The 25,209-nt window shown below is 34.2% G+C and overlaps 1 long non-coding RNA gene across 2 annotated transcripts in view; it reads right to left on the bottom strand.

Annotated features, from left to right (window-relative positions):
• LOC138703985 (uncharacterized) overlaps window positions 1-25,209 on the bottom strand; it is a 196,197-nt gene that overhangs the window by 62,480 nt on the left and 108,508 nt on the right. The window lies entirely within an intron of this gene.

Here is a 25,209-nt window from a genome sequence, read left to right as displayed (position 1 = left end):
AATATATTTTGCAGAAATTTTGCTGTGGAGAGGAGTCAGTTTATTTCAATAGTCACTTTTAACGTAACGTTTTAGTGGATTATTTATTTATTTATTTATTTATTTATTTATTTATTTACTTACTTATTTATTTATTTATTTATTTATTTATTTATTTATTTATTTATTTATTTATTTATTTACTTACTTATTTATTTACTTACTTACTTACTTAGGGGAGAGTCGGGTAGTAACGGACATCGGGTAATATCGGACAGTGAGTTTCTTTCATCTACCACACGATGATAGTAGGCCTACCTGATTGACATGGTTACGTTTCTGTGATGTCGCATAGAGAAACGTAACCATGTCATTCAGGTACTACCATATGGTGATAGATGAAAGAAACGCACTGTCCGATATTACCCGATGTCTGATACTACTCGACTCTCCCCTACTTATTTATTTATTTATTTATTTATTTATTTATTTATTTATTTATTTATTTATTTATTTATTTATTTATTTATTTATTTATTTATTTATTTATTTATTTATTTATTTATTTACTTACTTACTTACTTACTTATTTATTTATTCATTTATTTATTTATTTATTTACTCATTTACTTATTTATTTATTTATATATTTATTTATTTATTTAATCTGGCGTAGTTAAGGCTATCAGGCCTTCTCTACCACACCACCAGAGGGCGTTCTGAAGCTCAATCATGGAAGTTGTGTGTAGAGTTAAATTTGAGGAATACAGAGACACATAAAGCTCATTTTCGTATCAGGTGGACAAGAGACGTTTTGAAAATGAGCTCCTCAATTTGTAAATAATCCCTCTATTTTTAATATTGACTCAAGTGAACTATTCGCCTAATTCATATTTTGAGGTAAAGAAATTGTAACATTCATTTTGGGTTACCCAAAAAGAGATGTTCTTTTACATGAATGTTTTATCAATGGAGTCGGGCTGGGTGGTACATCAGTAGTGCGCTGGCCCTCTGTGCCCAAGGTTGCGGGTTCGATCCCGACCGAGGTTGATGGCATTTAAGTGTGTTTAAATGCGACAGGCTCATGTCAGTAGACTTAGTATCATGTAATAGAACTTCTGCGAGACAAAATTACGGCACACCGGCCACGCTGATATAACCTCAGCAGTTGCGAGCGTCATTAAATAAAACATAATTTAATTTCTGTCAATGAAAACTGTTGTAGGCCTACCTATCCGAAATTTAGACTCAACTATATCGGCTCCTTTTTTGGAATTTTTAACAACGGAAGCTGTTTCGCGCATTTTATTTATTTATTTATTTATTTATTTATTTATTTATTTATTTATTTATTTATTTATTTATTTATTTATTTATTTATTTATTTATTTATTTATTTATTTATTTATTTATTTATTTATTTATTTATTTATTTATTTATTTATTTATTTATTTATTTATTTATTTATCTATCTATTTATCTGTTTATTTATTTATTTATTCATTTATTTATTTACTTATTTATTTATTTATTTAATCATAGAATTTTTTTCGTATATTTGAATTTTTAATAATTGAAATTTTCATACCTAATTTTAATTTGTATTTAATAAACTAATCCCCCTATTTGAAATTTTGACAAATAAAAATTGTAGGCCTACTCTCTGTTTTAAATTATGACCCCAAGGCAGTTTTTATTTATGTGTGAAATTTTGGCCAATTAAAACTATTTCAAGTGTTTGGAATTTCTCTTTGCATTAAGAACACAAAATATAAATGTTCATACCTGTGGAATAACGGTTAGCGCGTCTGGCCGCGAAACCAGGTGGTCCGAGTTCAATTCCCGGTCGGGGAAAGTTACGTAGTTGAGGTTTTTCCGGGTTTTCCCTCAACCCAATATGAGAAAATGCTGGGTAACTTTCGGTGCTGGACCCCAGACTCATTTCACCGGCATTATTACCTTCATCTCATTCAGACGCTAAATAATCTGAGATGTTGATACAGCGTCGTAAAATAACCTGCTAAAAATTATATATTCCTTTATTTACAATTTCCTCCGAGGATACATTTTCCCCCAATTTAAATTATGAGAGGAAACTGTTCCTTTTACTTTTAATTTTGACAAATAGAAACTGTTCCATCTATTCAGCATTTTCTTAGAAAAAATAGTTGGTCAATTATAAATGAAATCTAGAGAAACTGTTAAGTAGAATTATGAAGGTTAAAGTATGGTGTTCTAAAATTATTGACGTATTAAATGTGTACAATGTATGTGTATGTGTTAGCTATTCAGTTTCACACAGTTTCTCACTGAACATTTTCAATTATGAGTTTAATTTTTCAAAATAAAGGAAAGCAAGTTCTTGAACAAGGTACTCTCTTGTGTTCAGGATATAAAAACGGTCATGTTCCTGTATAAGACAAGGTACATTACATCTAAATCGTGCTGTAAGAGAATTTTTACTTCTTACACAAGATGAAGCAATAGATACCATCTCGGAAACACTGCGACACACTAGAAATTAAATAAATCTGAAACGAGATGCGTGTATACGATACGACAGCAATTTAGAATTTCTCAGAAAATGCCTTGCTAATGGAAATGGCGTTATGGAACAGAGATTTCTAATATCATCCAGTGATGATGTCTTGTAAGTGATAGACGTAGGCTGCTAATTATCCTGTTTGATCCTTCATTTATCTTACTCACATTTTTATCGTGCTTATCTTTATCTTTGTTTTCCTCCTTTCTCAGTGTGTAGAATTTCATACTTCTTCGGAGTTTTAGTAAGTTTGCTTTAACTCTTCCAATCAAATCCAAATTACCGTGCAATGGAGGAGTTAGTGTAGTTAATTTATAAATAAATAAAACTATTCAATATATCAATAAAATCAGATCGGAAAGGAATTAATAAAAGTACATTATACGGACAAACAACGTTAATCCCATGATGAGTGTTTCCATAGCACTTTCAAGCTCTCAGTGTTAAGTGGAAGTAAAATGTCGTAATACTGCAAAATATCGATTTAGACATTTACAAGACAATACACATTTTCGACATCTCTGAGACACAGTCTAGTATATACAGTCACGAAGCTCAATACGTAAGGAATATGCAGCCATAGTTAGTTGCTAACCACTAGGATCGCTACTATCGCCTCATCACAGACAATGCGAAGTAGTACCTGCACAGTCAATTGTTTCTAGCGCCCTCACAACTCAAGCTTCGTGACTGTATATACTAGACGAGCGTTTCTCAAACTTTTTTGAAGTGGGGACCACTTTTTTAAGTCAGAACAGTGCCGCGGACCACCTTACTCTTGTTCCCTTCGAAAGCAAATTTATCACTTAAGTAGCATATTTTAATACCAGTATACTTACATTTTAATGTAGAAATAATTAAAATTAATTTTATATTAGTATTAACTAATTACGTTAATGTTAATAAAGAAAATTTCTTATGTCGTCATATGTAAAAACAAAATTAAAAAAATTATTGCAGAAACATGCCCGATTTTCAACAAGTAAAGATGCAATTTTGCACGTTCTATTATTGGTGTACGACGTACAGTACGTGACTGGGTGCAGACTGGGTGTCTGCCAAATTATTAAGAAAGTCATAAGTATATGGAAAGGTTCGGTACTTTGGTGCTGTTATGAATTCGGGTAGTCCCTACCTGGGTTCAGGCATTGCGCGAGATGTGCTCTGAAAAGATTGCGAGAAACACCACGTTCATAGTGCTTTAAATTCTTCTTTTGTTGCTGAGAGTAGAGTGGGAAGTCAATAGACGGGTAGGGTAAATAAATTTCATAAAATGTCAGTACTGGGAGAAAAAGTGAAAGGCAATTGCCATGTGTCATTTACAAACTTTGAGATTTTCAGCTATAGTGTGATACGCAAATCGTTTGAATTTTATTTTTTCTTCTGTCTTTTTTTAAGGACCACAAGGACAGACCTCGAGGACCACAGGTAGTCCGTGGACCATAGTTTGAGAAACGCTGTACTAGACTGTGTCTGAGACTAAGATAAGTAGGGTGAGACATCTGACTATGTCTGCTTGGAAATGCGTTGTTTTTCTTAGCTAATTGTTGAACTTAAAATACAGTCTGATCCGTTTGGGAATACATAAAATAAAATTTCTATAAAATTATATGAGAAGTGATGGAAAAATGATGTTAAAACACAGGAATTTTGTATTGTTCTTTTTTACGAAGAAATAAATCGGATTATGTCATAGCAACGACTGAATAAACAAATTGCCGTTTACTGCAAAGCAAGGAGCTAAATATTAGTAGTGCTTTACAGAACTTGAAAGTGTAACATCAGTTCAACGTCGTTTTCGCCCTGGGTATGGAGTTTGAAGAGCTCTGAATTATTACAAGCCGATAATGTTAGAGAGGCTAAGAGGAAAGCGGAAAATAGGACAGATTGAAGAATGCTGGGCTTGCAGTGAAGAACCTGCCCTTGTTCAGAAAACTAGAGTCTGATCCGTTGGGGTATGGATAATTTTAACTTATTATTATAAAGACGGGAGGATAATATTAAAATGGATTTGAAGGAGGTGGGATATGATGATAGAGACTGGATTAATCTTGCACAGAATAGGAAGCGATGGCGGACTTATGTGAGGGCGGTAATGAATCTGCGGGTTCCTTAAAAGCCATTTGTAAGTAAGTATTATAAACCTATTATGATAGTAGAAAAAAATTTCTTGTTTGTTATATTATGATTAAAAGATGGAAGTTTCCATATATGACAATCAACGATGTATAATCTGAAAGGACAAATGAAAATCGTAGATGATTAAAATGGCTACTACAAATCAACAGCGGGCACAATGTATTCTTTGGTATGCTAAATTTCAGAGTGTTAAAAGAGTTCAAAGGGAATTTCGACGTGAGTATGGTGTGCGTAATATATCTAAATACGATTCCATAATGTTGTGGTATCGAACATTTGTAGAAACAGGTTCTGTGTTAAAAAAAAAACATGCAGGAAGTCGCAAGCGAATCCCAGTACGAGAAGCAGCTCTCTTTTGGCTTGGCCCCCAAACTCCCCAGATCTAACTCCTCCTGACTTCTTCGTGTAGGGTTTTGTTAGAGACATTGTCTATTCACAGAAACCCAGAAACATTGATGATCTGAGAGTAAAAATTATTCCAGCTATTCAACAAATAACCCCTGTTATGTTACAACGGACATGGGCTGAATTGCATCACCGTTATGAGTTGTGCAGGGTGCGCAATGGGGGTCATGTTGAGATCTGAGAAATCTCCCATCATTCAGTGTTGTATGCACGAAGTTTAAACAAATAAAGTTCAGTAGTAAGGGTGCTATGCATGGACATTTCGCTAGCCCGCGCTACGAGCGTGCTACACTAGCCCTGGCTATCGACTGGTTACTTGTACGGGATTCATATCATATCGTATCGCTAACACTGGTTTATGAATACGAAAAACGTTAGTTCGCTGATCATCCACCGGAAGCCCGCGCTAAGAATATCTATGAATACGGCCCTAAATGTTTTACAGTGTTTTTATTTTATTCATACCCAAATGGATCAGTCTGTATTAACGAATGAAATGAAAGTTAAGATGTAACACGATTAAAGGAAGTGAGTAGCCTATGTTAAAATGCCACGCATTTGTGGACGTAGGCGTGTTTTCGAAATCGAAGCTGTTTTTAGCGCTACTATGACAGCAAGCCCCAAGAAGAGTCAGATGAGTGTCCATAGAGATTATATTATTATACAGAAACAGACATGATGTTTTCATTATTACTTGTAAAATCGTAGTTCTGAGAAATGTTATCATTGTAAATTAAGTAGCCTACCTTAATAACATTTTTTTTTATTTTATTTTTTGAAAACTACTGTGACCCATCCCGAAAGTCAACCTATCCAATTTTTTAGTTCTCATAACTACTGTAGGCCTATATCTTTCACATCGGTCGCCTAAGTATGTCATCGTTATATTTTTATTTCTTGATGTTTCAACATGTGCTTTTCGTGAAGAATAATTTGTGATTATTAACTGAGTGCATTATCCCTGAATAAATTTAGAAATACAGTAAATCGTAGTTTACAGACAGACATACAGATAGATGGACTATTGAAAACAACGTCTGCCGTTTAAGCGATACTGAAATAATGTACGTATTTCCATAAAATCTTGACATCTCCATATAATAAAGGAAAATAATAGACATCTCAATCAGAAATGCATAATAGGCTTACTTATGAGAGGATTAGTGCCGCTTTTGCTTGGAATGAGTATAATGTAACATGTATTGTTAAAAGCGTTGTGACCACGTCGAAAATGAGGTCGTAAGGTTCCACCTTACAGCAAAGAAAGGTAGGATATTGCTATAACAAATCTAACCGGTTACCTGAAAATTATAGAAGAACAAGTTCCAGAAAAAAGTGCGCTGTTATTTACAATTTTACAATATAATGTATAATGTAAAATACTTCGAAAAACTCTCGTATTTCAGGAAGACATAATTACATATGCAATTATTATTTTATACTAAGTTACGTTGAAAACTGTCATATGTCTCTAAGTGCATTTAAACTTATATGATGTTCCATAGTTCATCTGGCTACAATCCAAGGAGAAAATAATAACCATTAAGTTATTCTGTGGGATTGGAATTTATAATAGTAAAAAAAATTGTAGAAAATAAGGTCATTTGCATCATTAATGTGTTGTTGTTACATTTTTATAGCGGGGTTGTTTCTACCAAGCATATTAGCTGCATAGAGCACAAAGACCGTATGACTATGCTCAGAATAATGTTTTCAAATGAGCCATCGCATTTTATTTACCGTTAATGTCCAATATGTTTCATTAAGCGGAAGTATTACATAAAACTACAAAAAAAAGCAACAGGTCTTTAAATATTACAATAATGAGATGTGATTTACCATAAATTCCTAAAGTTGTTAATAGGAGAAAATAAATGAAGAGTTCGCGGGAAAAACTATGAATGTCACAGATTTGTTAAGGTTGATGTCATCTAATTCAATGGATCGCTACGAAATTTAATGTTGTTCTTATGAAAAATGGCAAAAAGGAGAATTATCACCACGAATACAGTAATACTTTCCTTTATTTTCTATAGAAACAGCACTACATCTTGCAGTTATAGACTCACTTAGATCATTATCTAATCCTTAACAGAAATGTGACATTCATCGTTTTTCCCGCGAACTCTTCAAATGCATTTCTGTAATCCCTTTAGGCTAGGTTGGGAAAGAAAAAAATATAAAATTCTTCGCTATGCATATTAAAGAAAGGAAGAAAGAAAGAAAAAAGAAAGAGAGAAGAATAGAGTAAAGTTGCCCAATTCCTTGATACTGTTTTTTCACTGAATGTCACGGAGTTGGGTATCTTGCTAGGAAGTTCACCGATGTCTCAAAAGTAGACGAAAGGTATAATCTTTCGAGAAAGATGTCTGGCGCTATGGTCGAACAGCAAAGCTTTGACTGACATTCAATTTTAAAAAAAGTATTACGGGATTAGGGGTATCACGGAAATAGGCAACTTTACCCTACTATATGAAATATTATCATCTGCAATAGTAAAAATTGGCTGGGTGAAGTCTTGAGGGTAGTGCGGGTCTCTGATGTTGATATAAGAAGGGTTAGGGGCTCTAGACCCCTGGGGCATATAAGGCTACTCGTTCATATGCGGATGGGACCTTGCTCTATCAGGAACTGAGGTAGGATGACCCACCTGTCAGCGTCGGATTGACGAATGGCACCCAGGCCACCTTTTGCACTTGGGCAATCGTCGAATCTATGAGCCGCACAATGGCCAAATCCTTCTTAAATGTGCCGGTCCAGCATTCATAAAGCCGAGTCAAGTCAAAGACATGCGTGTGCGTTCCTTGTAAGTGTGTTAGGTGAAAACACGACTTCGTTCTTACCCCACGTCACGGCACTCCCACAGTTTGTTCGTATAGTATCATTCGAAAATCCTACAAATTTGGCAAGGGGCAAACCTCGATATGATTAAACGTAACCTCGTTACATACAGTACAGTGGAAAAGTAAATCCATACACACTAGAGATGAACAACGATCGAGAAAGCAAGACTAACAGCGCCCGCAAAGCTGAAAACCCGCACGACAATGTTCTATACGTCGCGTCCTTGAGGTAAAGACTGCCTGTGAGTTTTTCGAGACGCCGAGAATGATCACTCCCGAAGTCCCGAACGTCAAGTAGCCTTGAATCGCCACAGTTGTTTATACCTGACTGAACTTTTATCTCCTTTGGCAACTGTTATATATGTATAAACAATCAAGTAGCCTATTTGAAACATCATCTCTACCTTTCAGTGTATAATAATCCGTTCCCCAATCTTTATTTAATTATTAGGCCCTTATTAGGAATTTTCTTTTCATATGTTTGAGATCAAGTGTGTAATCTCAAGTAAAAAGATATTAACATTATGTTTTATATGAAAATTTATTTGAGATTTTTTTTCTGTTTATATAACCATAAGTAATATCATATAATATAACCAGAACATTTTTATAACTAAGATACTGTTCTGTTTTGTCTTTTTGTCTCATTTAAACATTTATAATGTTCTTTATTTCAATGATTATATGTTATTCAAAGGTACGAAATCTTTTCACGCCGACCAAATGTTATTTCGAGAATGATGAGCGAGACTCTAAGCGCACGAAAATGACGAGACGAGGATCGAGAGACAAATGCAACGAACACAGCGAGCAAGAGCGGTAGTTAGTTTTGTTCATCTCTAAATATAGACACACACACACATACACACACACACACACACAAAGTAGGCTTACATATCTAACAGATTCGAGTTTGTTTTCCAGTAAGGAAATAGAAATATTACAGTCCTCATCGAAAATAGGTGTGTGTCTTCGTCTTGTAAGGCTATTTATCCTGTGTTATCTTAAGTTGCGGCCTTGAGTCCTAATCTCATGGGGAGATACGTTACTTGTAAATCTGCACTAAAATCTTCCAAGGGTGAGAATGTTTTGATGTTTGTGATAATGATGCTTATGATTATGAACATTAAAGTAGCCTGTTATAGATTTATCTAATTTATTGCTAAATAAATAAACAAATAAAAGTGAATATATAGGACGGAAAATAACTGAACAGAGGACTGGGTATGTAAGAGGCGGACATGTGAATTATTGAATGGGGATATGCGTACAGGTGAATGCTGAATAAAGAAGTGAATGAGTACATATATGAAATGTAATACATAAATAAATGAATAAATGGGTAGATGAATGATTAAATAGGCTATATAGATGGATAAAAGAATCTGAGAAAATGTGTGTAGGCCTATAAATGCAAGATATGTAGATGAATATGTAGTAGACTATTGTACACTGTTGAAGAAAATTAGAGGACACACTATCATTTTTTGCATTTTTCTTTCTGACTTACTTTCGGTCATTTAATTTCTCTTTTTAGTCTTTGTTTTTTTCTGCTGTTTTAGGTGTCTTCTTCATTTCTAATAATTGTATTTAGTTCTTTAGTTTTCTATATCTTTATTCTATAACTTGCGAAGTGGCCCCTTATCACTTTTGAGCAGTATATTACAATTTATAAATAGATACCGTATGCAAAATATATGAATAGGAAATCATAGTTTGAAAATTTTCAAATTAAGTAAACTTTTCATTGAATTCATTATTTTATTGATAACTACATAAATGAGTTTGTAAACAAATAAGTAAAGAAATCAGAACATATGAAACTGAATAGATAATACAGATATACAGGGTGATTCACGAAGATTTACCGTCACTTACGGAGCTTATTTTCGAAGACATTCTGAGCAAAAAATGTCATATAAACATTTGTCCTAATCTCAATATTTTCAGAGTTACACTAATTTGAAGTTGTTTGTAAAATACCATTATTCTTTAGTTTTAAGGGTAAAATAATATTACGGATAAAGAGTGAACTATTCATTTCTTTAATTAGCTAGTATTCTGAAGCTAAAGATGTGTTGTGAATTCCATAGTTACCTCGCACAGAATTTTTTTTCTATTTTTAACTTAAAAATTACATTTTTTTTACGCATTCATCACAATAATTGTTACAAATCACGCCACTATTGTAAATTCTTTAAGGCTGTACATCACGATGTGTAATTAAACTGTAAAGAATTAAGTTCCTAAAGTCGTATGATTTGTAACAATTTTTGTGATAAGTATGTAAGAATTATGTAATTTTTAGTTAAAAATTGAAAAACAAAATCTGTTCAAACCAATTAACAACACATGTTTAGCTTCAGAACACTAGCCAATTAAAGAAATGATACTTCTGAATATTTCATTCTCTATTTGTAATATTCTTTTGCCCTTAAAACTAAAGAAAAACGGTATTTTACTAACAAATTCAAATTAGTGTAACTCTGAAAATAGTGAGATTAGAACACATGTTTATATGACATTTTTTGCTCAGAATATCTTCGGAAATAAGCTCCGCAAGTGGCGGTAAATCTTCGTGAATCGCCCTGTATAGAAGCATGTATTAAAAAACAAATTGATAGACAAAAAAGTTGTTACATGTTAAGGAATTAATAATATTAATAATAATAACAATAATAATAATAATAATAATAATAAACGTATTGTTATATCAATAATAAGCGTTTCACAAATTGTTTAATACTCAACAAAAGTTAAAAGAATTAAACTATATACGAAATTGAACACGACCTCACTTTCATTGCAATACACGAAGAACGGGGACTTGAGAATGTAGGACAGGCTTGTGAAGATATTTAGAACAGATAGCTGTGATCATCATAGCAGCCGTGACCCTGAAGCATGGCCTAGGACCTCCCGAACATGTTTATGCTGTAATTTGACCTTAATTATGTAATTTCAGCATACTTAACGATAAATATAGGTTCAACAAACAATAATGTATGCTAAATGGATTCTTTAGCAGTAATAAACCAGGGTCTACCAACGACCTATATCCATTAAACCCGAGTAAACACAAGAAGCTCATACTATAATGCAGTACGTCATCAAAGCTGATTTCTTGTATCGATGAATCGTAAGGTTTTCGAAAAAGCTGTAATATCAGTTCTCACTAAATTACAGTATCGAAACGAGAGTTAATAATAGTAATAATTATAATCCTTATCGTCATATTCACTGGATATTTCGGTCAAATTCATCCCGCTTTTTTGGGAATTATGAATGAATATTAAGTCTACACATTTTTAGGTAACAGAACTTGATCTTCTAGTCAGCATAGCGCAAGATCAGCACAATACTGAAAAAAAAGTAGGAGTAGACATTCCTAGCTATAATGGTCAATAATAATTGACTTTCCTGCTTGGGGTTGGAAAAATAATCTTTTGGTTTGTGACTAGAAAAGCTGCCGCTTGAACCATAGGGATGAAAATGAAATAAGAAATTAAGAAGTATTTATTAGGCTATAATGATCCTCCTATTCTTCATCTTTCACCGTCTCTGCAGCGCATATCTGTAAATCTCTACCACAGCCTGCCAAAGATTGTCGGACATTGTCTAGTTTCAAAAATAAACTAAAGTTGCACTTTTTCAATTCAGACTCCTTTCACTTATAAGCCCTTTTCTCTGCGATAGTTTTGTAAAAATACATGTTTCTCTTTTTCTTCCTTTTTTTTTTTTTGTCGCCAGATGGATTTATTATTGTACTCGTTTTATTGTTGATTCTATTTAAATTTCGTATTTTTTATTATTTATTATATTCCATTTGTTGTGTCCTTCCCTACGTTTTTCCCTCTTAACTATTTGTACAGAGTTGCTTTTATTATATTCCAATCTTTAGCTCTGTATTTTACTTTCTTTTATCTATTATGGTATCATTTTCATATTGTTTAGTGTCGATTTTGTTATGCTGTTATTTTTTTTTAATATGTTAGTATTCTGTTCTTTAATTTTTTGTTAAATTTTCACTCCTTTTATACTTTGTCACCTGGTAGAGTGTAAGAGAAGGCCCTATGGCCTTAACTCTGCCAGTATAAATAAATAAATTATTATTATGATCCACAGAGCGGTAATACCACAGTGTCGTTCAACAAATGTGGTAACACTATAATGTTTCGAAATTTTAGTTTGCTGTCTCTTGGATTCATTATTCAAAGTTAAGAAAAATACTCGTAATGCGTTAGTTTTGTTTTGATATCATCAATGTTGTTTACAATACTAGAAATCGACCAAAAATTTGCAATGAGGAGCTTAGATAAAATTTTAACATAAAAGAACATAATAATAAGAGGAGAGGAAAAAATAGGTTTCTCAGATGCAATGACTGATAGACGAATATCGAAATGAGCATTGATATGTAGGCTAGGCAGACAAACGTAGGATGTTCTAAAAACCGGTTGTTAACTGAAAGCTCTGAATCTAAACGTAAGAGATGAAGACGAAGAAGAAGAGGAAGAAGAGGAAGAAGAAGAAGAAGAAGAAGAAGAAGAAGAAGAAGAAGAAGAAATCGGTGCAGTCTGTTATTGCAAACAAGGCCGCAGGTTTTATGCTTGAACATCTCTCAGGATGGGATGTTGAATGTAAAGTATTCGGCGCCTAAAAGCCCACTAGCATTTGCTCTGCGTATGTTTCGACATTGTGAATTGTCTCTCTTCACTCGACATTGTGGATTTTCTCTCTTCATTCAACTTCACTTTCGAATATCTCCAATTTAACTTGTCTACTACTGATTGTAGCTTAATACATTACGAATTGTTTGATACAATTATAAACGTTCTATCGCTTCGCATTCTCGAGTTACACTTCCTCGTCTACCACTCGACTCGCCAATTCGTGATTCAACATCCCCCCTCTCTGCGTATCGCTAGATAACGTCACCCGCTCCAACTCAAGATCACGTTGGATACAATGATTCTTCGTTTGTCGATTGTCGTTTACTTCATTGGAATATGTCTAATAGTTTAGAAATTATAGGCGCGATAATACTGACCTGAAAATGTGTCGGTCTACTTTCTGGTATGACATCCTAACACGTACGGGAAGAAGATTGTAGAACAGAAGTGGGGAAAATGAGTAAGAGAAGAAGAAATACTATATTCCTAAGTGCTAATGTTCTGTCTTTGAAAGGTTGTGAGAGTTGAGACATTTAATTCTTCACTGTGGCTCTGACGTAATAATGTAGTCCACAAATCCAAAGGATTCTAATTTAATTTCCAGTCTAGCTGGCAAATTGAATAACAAATCTAGCTACAGCTGATTGTTAAGGTTTGTTAAACTTCTTTACAATAGTGATAGAATGGTAATGTTGTATTGCTCACCCCCTGAGATTAATTTGGGGCATTGAAATCAGTTACGTTGGAAATGCGTTCTAGTATGGGATAAGTTGGTCTTTTCTATAACATAAATTCTTCAATAAAGCTGGTGTTCATAAGTTCTTGCTAAAAATAAGAATGTTTTATGAAAGTCCAGTCTTCGATAGACGAACGATTTTGTGAAATCTATAAACTCTTAAGAATGGGATCTTTTTTTTAATATAAATTGAGAAAGGAGAGTTTTATCAGAGGCGATTTGTTCATTCATGCAAATACGTTCAGTTAGATAGGAAAGGAAGCAGTGTTGCCATATTTAGCGATAAGTCGCTAAATCTAGGGAATTTTGGATCAGTCTCGGCGACAAATTTTGTAAAATACGATTAGCGACTTTTCTGCTGATTTTTATATTCTTCCACTTTTTCCTTTCTTTTAAGTTAAAATATTCAACTGAAGACCTGAACTTCTTAGTTTTAGAAGAGGCATGGGTGCATGACTAAGTCGTCTAATGATTCATACGTGAAAGCCCTGATCTCATATACAGTATTTGTGATCAGTGATCAGGGTGAAAGATGCTGATTCAATGATTCTCACTGGTTAGGTCTCTCTCAATGCTACTGCTCCAACACCCATAAACGGGGCAACTTTGATTGTCACGTGACGAGTCGTGAGCTCCAACTAATTTTTGGTTCTTCCTCGCAATGCGGAGATTTTCCACTCCGAACAGACGTGCAAATGAGACTTTAGTTTTTGCTGGTTTTAATATATTTTAATATATAAGATTTAAAAAGTGTTAGGTTTCACAAAAAAAAAAAATTGCGGTCAAACGCTTGGGTGAAAATTTCCACACTTACAATTTGCCGGAAAGTGTAGTGTCAATGATTGTATCAAGTGCAGTGTATCCACAATCAGCCGTTCCCACAGCTTCCTCCTCAACATCACAGCCGTCAGCAATACAACCAGACTCCGCAGAAGAGGGTGACGACGAAGAAATTATATTTTTCTCCGCATATGTATCTTTTTCTTATTTTTATTTAGTGATATTTATTAATTTTTAGCGACATTTCTGGCGATTTTTTAACAAATTTTGAAGAAATTTAGCTATTTTTGGTTGAAAAGTTAGCGAGATTGTAGGGCGATATGTTGGCAACAGTGAAAGGAAGCAACCCACAGATTTCTGTGCAGATCTGTTGCTTAAGAGAAATTAAGAGAAGGCAAGGTGCTTTGTGAGGGAACTTATTATTTCATAGCAATTCTTTAAGTTTGATAGATTTTAAAATGGACATTAGTTACTTCATAAGAATATTGAGTTGAATAAGTTGCTTTATGAGAGGAGATAAATACTTCGTAAGAATCCCCTGAATTTGATAAGTTGTTTAATGAGTAAATAGAGGTTCTTCGCAAGAGTTTCTTCAATTATTGTAAGCCCTATACATGTTTGTTTTGAGCATTGGGCTCCTTTGGGAAACTTCCTTAGTTGATTATTGGGAGAATTATTTCATATGTGAGAGGATTTATAGGCAAGTTGTTTTTTTGTGTAAGACATATTTATTCGGGAATTTTTTGTCCAATACGTGATAGCTCACAAGGATAGACCCGATATGTTTTTTAAGAATAGCTTCATTTTGAACCGGCAGTGGTGTACGCAATGTCTGGGATACCGAGCTGTAGCGTGGTAATTCATGGTAGCGGGTTTGAATTTCTCAAAAGAATAGGCTACTACTTTTCCTCTTTCAGTGTATCCTTGAGCGGAAGTCTGGCATCCTTCTGAGACCCATATCACAACAATACTACCATTTGTGTGTGTGCGTGCATGCTTGCATGTGCGTACGTATGTATATGTGTATGTAAGTGTGTATGAAAGTCAGTAATAGACATGAAAGTAAAATATATTTGTTTCGAGTAAAACCCGCTAACGATCATAGATAAAGAGATGCATACGTAGGTAACTAATAAATAATCAGTCAGTTGTTGGTTGGATAATGAGAGAGGTGAATAGTAGTTAGGGAGACAACGATGGATGGATGGATGGATGGATGGATGATGAAAGAATGAATGGTTGCAGAGACGTACGCAGAATTTTGTCAAGGGAAGGTTCGTTATTACTTACTTACTTACTTACTTACTTACTTACTTACTTATTGGCTTTTAAGGAACCCGGAGGTTCATTGCCGCCCTCACATAAGCCCGCCATTGGCCCCTATCCTGAGCAAGATTAATCCAGTCTCTATCATCATATCCCACCTCCCTCAAATCCATTTTAATATTATCCTCCCATCTACGTCTCGGCATCCCCAAAGGTCTTTTTCCCCTCCGGCCTTCCAACTAACACTCTATATGCATTTCTGGATTCGCCCATACGTGCTACATACCCTGCCCATCTCAAACGTCTGGATTTAATGTTCGTAATTATGTCAGATGAAGAATACAATGCGTCCAGTTCTGTGTTGTGTAACTTTCTCCATTCTCCTGTAACTTCATCCCTCTTAGCCCCAAATATTTTCCGAAGCACTTTATTCTCAAACACCCTTAACCCATGTTCCTCTCTCAAGGTTCGTTATTACACTTATTACAATTGTTTACAATTTACATTTTCGGTATTTTAAATTTTGTGTATTATTATTATTATTATTATTATTATTATTATTATTATTATTATTATTATTATGTAGATTTATTAATATTATACTATGTTCTTAGAACATATTCATGAATATCCGTATAAAACCTTTGAAACTTAATTTTTTCATAGCCATCCAATTTTTAACAAATTTTAACTTCTGTTTAGTTTTGTATAATAAAAAAGGTTTGTGTCATTTTTACACTTACACAATAATCATATATATATATATATATATATATATATATATATATATATATTTAGTAAACTATTATTTGTAGCTCTATATGATGAATAAACGATTATGTATAAAAATATTCATCTAAATACAGCATGTCATTTTTTTTTTAAGTTCAAGAGAGGTCAAACACGGTAATTCCCCTTGGATACGCTCCCGGATGGATGATAGATGGATTGATGCATAGATGCATGATGGATGAATGCAGGACGGATGGATGGATTGATGCATGGATGCATGATGGATGAATGCAAGTCATGGATGGAGGAATGAATGGATGCGTGATAGATGGATGGATGCATGACGGATGCATGGATGCATGATGGATGAATACAAGATGAATGGATGGAGGGATGGATGGATGCATGATAGATGGATGGATGAATGAATGCAAGACGGATGGATGGAGGCTGGATGGATGCATGATAGATGGATGGATGCAAGATGAATGGATGGAGAGATGGATGGATGCATGATGGATGAATGAATGCAAGATGGATGGATGGATGTATGATGGATGAATGCAAGATGGATAGATAGATGGACGGATGAATGTGTTTACTGAATTCATACGCTTAATACTTAGGTGTAATGGATAAATGGACTGTTGATTATACTGACTAGCAAATTGATAGGTGATCTGAATAGATGGACTAATATTATTTGGACTAAATGGATGGACTGGGAGCGGAACTGGATGAATGGACTCGTGAATGGAAGATTGATAGAATAGATGGATGAATGGATTGTTGAATGGTTAGTTGGATGGAAGATGGATGCATGAATGGGTGGACAGATGAGCGGATGAGTAGACGGATAGGTGGGTAAATGGATGGGTGGTGAATGGGTAGACGCATAGATTAATGAATATTGATCCCTAGAGTAGATATTAATACTTTATTTTAGCAATGGATACAAATTGCTTTGTTATGACTATGAGCGAAGATTGGTTCTTTTATTGTAGTTGGATGGGTGTGTGGATAGACTGATAGATGAATTGAGAGATGAATGGATAAATGGATTTCGATCCCTATAATCCACTGTGATTTCTTTTAACGGTGGACTCCGATTGTTTTGTAAGCGTTATATTCAGAGGAGGACGAATTGTTTTATAATCAAAGCGTAATTATTTCGTTGTAATTTTTCGCGAATTATTTTGTGAAGGAAGACTTGAGAATTTCTTAAGCGGTGCTGGAAATGCTGGAATCTTGCATGACATAAATTCTTCACCTCACAACAAATTCATAAGATTCTGGTAATGGGGAATTATGGATTATTTCACGAGAAATAGTAGCTATTCATTCGCTGTAGTAGCAGTGAAACCTCGAGAGAGCTCCTTGTATTCTGAAAGATCCTCGTTGGTTAGTTACGTAAAGCAGTCTCCTCAAGTCGAGTTGTTCTCACGGCCTGTTAAGAAAGTTCTCTGCTTGCAGGAAAAGCGAGGGGCTTGCCCGGAGCGCTACGCAACAAGAGGGACTCAAGGATAATCTCTGTTACAGGGCAACAATCACTATAATTATCGCTCTTTACAGATTTGTTGCCCGGCGAACAGGCATCAATCATTGTTGCCAGCCGCTATCCAATATACTTCCAAGTCTGTCCGCCGAACCACAACAAATCTCCCGCGGACAAGAACATTTTAAAATCCTTTCCTCAATACATTCAACACCCCAGGATCGTCCGACCGCCTGTTCGATTGTTAGGAAAGAGCAACACTCATTGTAACATAACATAATTTCCACATTTTCATTACATATTGACAATATGTTGATTTGATTTGATACAATACTTCTATAGTAAGCTCTCATTGCAAGTTATTGTTACACTCCAACATTCCAAGCAACAATGGTGATGATTATAGGGACAGAATTTTTATACACTAAAAAGATATAATAAGAAAACAGAATGTCAGCACTAGGTTGTGCATAGAAATCATAGATGTAAACAAATGTCACATCGGTATTAAATCCTTGTTTCTCTTTCCATTTTAGAATATATAAATAGAAGTTCCGATACCCGACGGTTCCCTTTCAGGGTGGGAGTTGCTCCTGCCTTGGAGAACATTAATAAAAAAAATCTCGTCTGTCTCACGTTCGCACACGCTGCATTTTGAATTTGGTGCTACATGTTAAACAGTTTGAATTCGAATTCGAGTCCAGTTAATTAGAATAAGATATTGAGTGAGGTTGCACAACTATTGTATATAACTGTCCACCTTCATTAGCGCGATCTCTCGGGAATTATCGGAATTGTCTAGTGTGGATTTTGTTTGTTGTTGATAATGATAATTCCAAAAAAAAATCGATAAATTTCCGGTCAGCGCGTCTGGCCGCGAAACCAGGTGGCACGGGTTCGATTCCCGGTCGGTGCAAGTTACCTGGTTGAGGTTTTTTCCGGGGTTTTCCCTCAACCCAAGATGAGCAAATACTGGGTAACTTTCGGTGCTGGACCCCGGACTCATTTCACCGGCATTATCACCTTTACCTCATTCAGACGCTAAATAACCTAAGCTGTTGATAAAGCGTCGTAAAATAACCTAGGCCTACTAAAATAAAATAAAAAATCGATAAATTTATGAGAAAACCGGTATACACTATTATACGATATATTGAATCAAAATTTCGATATCCATATATCGCTATAGGGTAAACATTGGTAATTTCGTGATAATTTCATGAAAACTAATTTAAAATGCAAATGTGTAAATATATCCTTATTCCAATTTTTTTTTTCATCTAAAAGACGATAACTTGCTGTACAAATCTGGAGACATAAAAGATTGGATACGTTCTTGAATATGTGCCAAAAACCACTTTTACAACTTAAGCTGAAAGGTTGGTTATTTCGTGATAACCTTGGTAATTTCGTGATATTGCATTGATAATTTCGTGAGAGGTAGAAGAATTGTGGAAAAATTCATTAAAGTCAAATGAAATTCTCATTCATTGTTACAAGATTTCAAACATAGTAATTCCGTCTAATATTCATAGCAAGAAAACATAGAAATACATATCAACACATAATAAGAATGAAATCAAAGTAAAATTTGAAATTGAAAAGGGATCTTCTTTGCCCTGAAAGGGTGAACACTTTTATTACAGACTTTACTATAGCCTATATTACTAGGGTAACTCCAAAAGTAATGCATAACGTTTGTTTAAAAATTATATTTTTATCCTACAGCTTTGCTATTTTCACAGAATGTAGATGCATCCCTAAGGAACAAAATGTCACTTTTCCACATAATCCCTGTGCCTTTCAACTGCCTTACGTAACCTAGGAGCGAGGGCTTGTAGACCAGCACGGTAAAAGTCTGGACCAACACGTCTGAGCCACTCTTTAGCAGCGTGCACAAGGGAGTCATCTTCTAACCTCGTTCCGCGAAGGGATCCTTCAGTTTACCAAAGAGATGGTAATCGTACGGTGTCAGTTCAGGACTGTAAGGCTTATGTTTCAGTATTGTCTATCCGAATTTTCTGATCTGGTCTGTGGTCTTGTGACTGACATATGGCTGTGCGTTGTCGTGCAATAGCAGAACATCCTGCTTCTCCCGATGTCGTCGAACACGACTCAATCGAACTTGAAGATTCTTGAGAGTTGCAACATACCCGTCAGAATTAATGGTGGTTCCGTGTGGCATGATGTCCACAAGCAAGAGTCCTTCTGAATCGAAAAACACAGTAGGCATAACGTTTCCTGCCAAAGGTGTACTTTTGAATTTCTATTTCTTTGGTGAATTTGCATGATGCCACTCCATTGTCTGCCTCTGTCTCCGGTCCAAAATGGTGGAGCCATGTTCCATCTTCTGTCACAATTCTTGCAAGTAAGTCATCTAGCACTTATCATTGACACTTAGCATGATAACAAATCAAACAGAAGCTATACTGAACCCATTGAGTCTCCATTTCCTTTTTTGTTATCACATCTTGTCTTCAGATTTCTAAAATTCCTATTGTAATACATTTTATACTATTTTAAAAATTGTAACACTTAATGCTCAACAAAATTTCGCCTCAAACAGCTAAGATTTCTATCAGTAAAGCTAAGCCTATATGGCGACTACAGATGTATCTAAAATTCCAAAAACATTTCCTAAAATTTCATGAAGATACAATAAATCTTGGTACCAAATATCATATGCTTACCTTTAGTAATAAGCCTGTAATGTAATTACAAACATCCACAAAATCTGTACACCTGAGAAGTCGACGCAAACTTGCTCTCTCCAAACATAAAAGCTCACTGAAGCAACTACAATAGTCACACAAAGCTTAGCTGTATGTTTCTGGAAACTGGATAACATATGCAATCCCTTGGCGGAAATTTGGATCTCGTAACACCATTGGTTAGTTCACAAAAGAGCAAAGAAAAAGTATCACGAAATAACCACTGCCACGAAATTACCAATGTTTACCCTTTCGAAACGAAAATATCGGTATATCGTAAAAACCGATATATCGTTCACATGCCTTGCCCTCCATAAGCTGTCGTGCCAAGGGTTTAATTTTGTCAGCTACATGAATTCTAACATCTTGCCTTTCACACACATACAAACACGTCTGTATATTATATCTTATTCCTATATATATATGTTTGTGGCCGGGAGGAAAAAGGTCTTAAGTCAATTTTTTGTTAAAATGAGATTATTATATATTCTATAAGCGGAAACAATTCTCTACAATCTAGTAAAACGGTTAAAGTCAAATAAGACTCCTGACTGGATTTATAGAGCGTTACCAAATATCCTAAGTACTTTTTGAATCGAGCACACAGAGAATAAAGGACTTAAGAATATTTAATACTTTATTCCTTACAAACCATCACATGTTTACTTTCCATGCTTCCCTATTAAAAAGGCCTAACTTTTATTTTAGCCATTTTATCACATACTGATGCCCTTTCCTTTTAAAACTTTAAGCACCAGGGTAAACAGTCCTATAATTGTTTAAGAACCATTTTGATTCCTGATAATTTACATTTCTCATTTATTTTGACATGAAAAAGGTCTAATGTTTAAATAGCCCCTTCTACTCATTTTGGGTTCTAGTCTTAAAAGGGCTTAAGTGCGGCTATTTTTGGAAATAATCAAGAAAATTGTTAAATAAGCAACATTACCTATTTTAAAAGAAATATAAACAAATAATATCCAGCAAAAACCTCTTAATTAAAAAACTCTATAATTGAAACCAATTTTAATCTTTCTGCTACTCTCCTGAAAAATATAAAATTTTTACTTAAGACCTTTTTCCTCCCGGCCACAGATATATATATATATATATATATATATATATATATATATATAATTTCTACATCAACTATTACTCTCAATGGATTTAAGTTTGTGAACGAATCCAAGCAATAATATTTCGCAGTTCTCATGATGAAATCAGCTCGGAGTGAGCGTGCTGAGGTACGAAGCAGCGTTCCATCAAGATTTCAGAAGCAGCGAGGTTCAGAGTCACGAATTCTGCGAACTTGAACCTGGCGCATGAATAACCAAACTGTGCTACCATAGCAACTGCTGCCATCTTTGCCATTAATCTAGTTAAGGGAATCAATCACACGTCATTTGTTTTTATTTATAAAACCATAAATATTCCACTGTTTTCATTTTATCTCACTCACGATGTTTCTCAAAATTCACTATTTGGTTAAAAAGCATGTTCTTAATGATAAAGTGTCAAGAAAATAGTTTCTAATGTGTTAAAATGGTTACAATTTAATAATAATAATAATAATAATAATAATAATAATAATAATAATGATAATAATAATAATAATACAGAATGTAAGTAATATAACTGTTCAGAATTTAACAGATTATTCCTTGGATAGTTCACAACAAAAGTTATAATGCCATAATTGGTTCCAAATGAATACTTTTCTCGAAAAAGAAAAAAATGCACTAGAGGACATAAAATTTGGGACACTTGAATTTTACTTTGTAAATGTATTTAAAAAGTCACCAATATGTTTTAAATAATGATTAATAAGATTATAATGTTACTATACAATAAAAGAAAATGAACATGACTTCATAACACCAACAATTATCAACAGTATTGCCCATTGTTGTCACCGTTGCTTACGAGATTATACAAGCTGGCGCATAGCGCTTGAAATACGGGTATGAAGTGGTTCCCTCGTAATGCCAATTCCGCCGCTCGGAGCGCTGTTCTATACTAAATATTCATAGCAGAACACTTAAATGACATTGACATTTGGGGCATTTAAAGGACTCACCATTGCTTATTAAATACTTCGTACAATATTTTATGGACAACAGACGTAATTTCCAAACTTCTACGTCTCAATTATATTACAATAAAAGGCTACCTTTCTTGATGTTAAAAGATATTACATATTATAAACTAAGGTACTATCTTTCTGTTGTTCAATTCATACACCGTACCTTTCGGAAATAATGAAAGAAACTTAATATATTTTACATGAACACTGTAGCCTGCCCTTTTCACGTATTCATTTATTACTATTATTATTATTATTATTATTATTTTTATTATTATTATTATTATTATTATTATTATTATTATTATTATTATTATTATTATTATTCCAATGAATTAAGGTACTGTATTATCTTCCATTTCCCTGACTTCATAATTTAATCATTTGTAAGTAGGTCTAACGTCCCTTTCTTTTTTAAAAATATATTGACGTTGAAGTGTTATGATTTTTACTAAAGCAAACAGCAGTCACAATACATGATTAGTACAAATGTGCGATTTTTCTTGTACAACTTGCAGCGGTGAAATAAATATCTAATAGGCCTGCTGATTAACCTATTACTTACAAATGGCTTTTAAGGAACCCGCAGGTTCACTTTCAGCAATTATAACAAATTAGAGGGAACGAAATCTGAAGGAAAACACGGAACTGAAAACAATCAACTTGCCAAAGTAAATTAACCATATGAACAACGTAGTTTGGAAGCAAAATTTTAATTCAACAAATTCAGACTTTCGGGAAACAAAATTGTAAATTTCATTAAATGACGCTGAAAATCTGCATACTGATATTTAACAAGACATCAATAAATCTCAAATAAGACTGTAATATGCTTGGCATATTTATAATTTTCGTACTCGATCAAAAATGCACAATTAATCAAACTATTTTCACGATACACAATGCTTAGTAATGGAACTATTCATCATTTCATAGTACAGCGAGGCGAACCTAGCGGCAAAAATTGTCATGACTCTCAGAGACCTACTCTCGATCGTGCTATGCGCCAGCTTGTATAATCTCGTAAGCAACGGCTGTCACACTCTGCATAAGCAAAATTTTGTTCAAATCTAGATTGTGATGTTATTGTTGGTAAATGTTGGTGGTATGAAGTCATAATCATTTTCGTTTTCAGTCTGTGTTACAATTATAATCGTATAATTAAATTAATCACCATTTAAAATATACTGGTGACATATTACATACAAAATAAAATTCAAGTGTCTCAAATTGTTTGTCCGCCAGTGTATTTTCTCTTAAATATTAACACTGTTTTACTCGATAACTACTATCCGTGCGATTCTGGTTTTTACTCTTAGACTATCATGAGAGAAACTGATTAGAAATTATGTATTCCTTTGCAGTTTTTAAACAAAATGGACGGTTATCTTAACAAAAAAAAAATAACGCATTTCGTTATTTCCTGCCATTAAGAAGTCTGACAACCCTAGTTCGGTGACAAAGGGACTGAACGCTGCTGTTCAGACAGAGTACGTGAGTGTTTTTTTAGGTTAGCCGGCGATTAACAGTTGACAAACTGCGCAGACGTTCAGTATAATTTTCTAATTAACCACGCACTTAATTACAAAACGCATAAGAGGTTTTTATTTTATTTAATACATTCTATTGCCCCCTTCAATCTTCACCTTGAAGCATGGTATTTTACAAATTAAAAATGAAATTATAAGATACAATTAAATTTCACTAGAAATTTTGTTCAGTATATCGGTATGTTCTGCCTATACAGAGTGTTTATAATTCCTATTACAAACTTCTAGGAGTTGTAGAGGGGACTAAGTAGATAAAGTTTTGATTGGGAACCCATGTCCGGAAATGTATCGTTTCGATGTAAAATAAGTTTGAAGATCGATTCGATTTAAAATCTCCCTCTTTACGGTACGTAAAAAAATTATCTGAGAGTGACTTCTGCAGTCTCCTGATATCGTATGTCTTCTGTTTATAATCAGTTCTACAGAATCGGCTTTCACATCAGTTGTGAGTCAGTCATTGAACAGTACAGGACGAGACAGACGATATCAGGGGACTGCTGTCCCGCTCTGTACTGCTTAATGACTGAATTACAACTGATGTGAAAGCCGACTCCGTAGAACTGATTGTAAACAGAAGACACCCGATATCATGGCACTGCAGAAGTCACCCTCAGCCCATTTTGTTACTGTACCGCGAAGCGGGAGATTTTAAATCGAATCGATTTTCAAACTTATTTTGCATCGAAACGACAGATTTCTGGACATGGGTTCCTCATGAAAACTTTATCTACTTATTCCCTTCTACAACCCCTAGAAGTTTGTAATAGGAATTCTGAAACACCCTATATAATTTTGGCAGTTTATATCGTTTACACTCTGTATATTAATGTGCGTACCTATATCACATAATGTTATTGCGTCACAAGAGTCACTTGGTTGCCTGCCAACAGAACTCAGATTGTACAGCTATTTTGTAACTACATCACATCTTGTTACTGTTTTGCATGTTAGTAGTCTACATCTATCGCAGCAATGTTCCAAAATTCAATTTCTTAATTCCATTGCTCTCATCTAGCTTACCAGAATTTACAATAATTACTTATCACCCTATATCTTATTATTAGACAGTGGATGCGGGATGACTTATCGTTGAATGTAGGTGCACATTTACTATATGTTACATTTTTTTCATTCAGACCATTGGCTCAACAGGTTTTAAACTTAAACAGACGACGTCAACATGTTACTGTATCTCCATACAATCAGAAGGAAAAGAAAAATAATGCACTTTAGTACATATCTTGCAAGTTCAGTCCTCGTCATCATTGATGCAA

The sequence above is a fragment of the Periplaneta americana genome, chromosome 1, assembly GCF_040183065.1.
Source record: "Periplaneta americana isolate PAMFEO1 chromosome 1, P.americana_PAMFEO1_priV1, whole genome shotgun sequence".
NCBI lineage: Eukaryota > Metazoa > Arthropoda > Insecta > Blattodea > Blattidae > Periplaneta > Periplaneta americana.
Note: the sequence above shows the minus strand (reverse complement) of the source record. Positions and strands in the feature narration are given on the sequence as shown.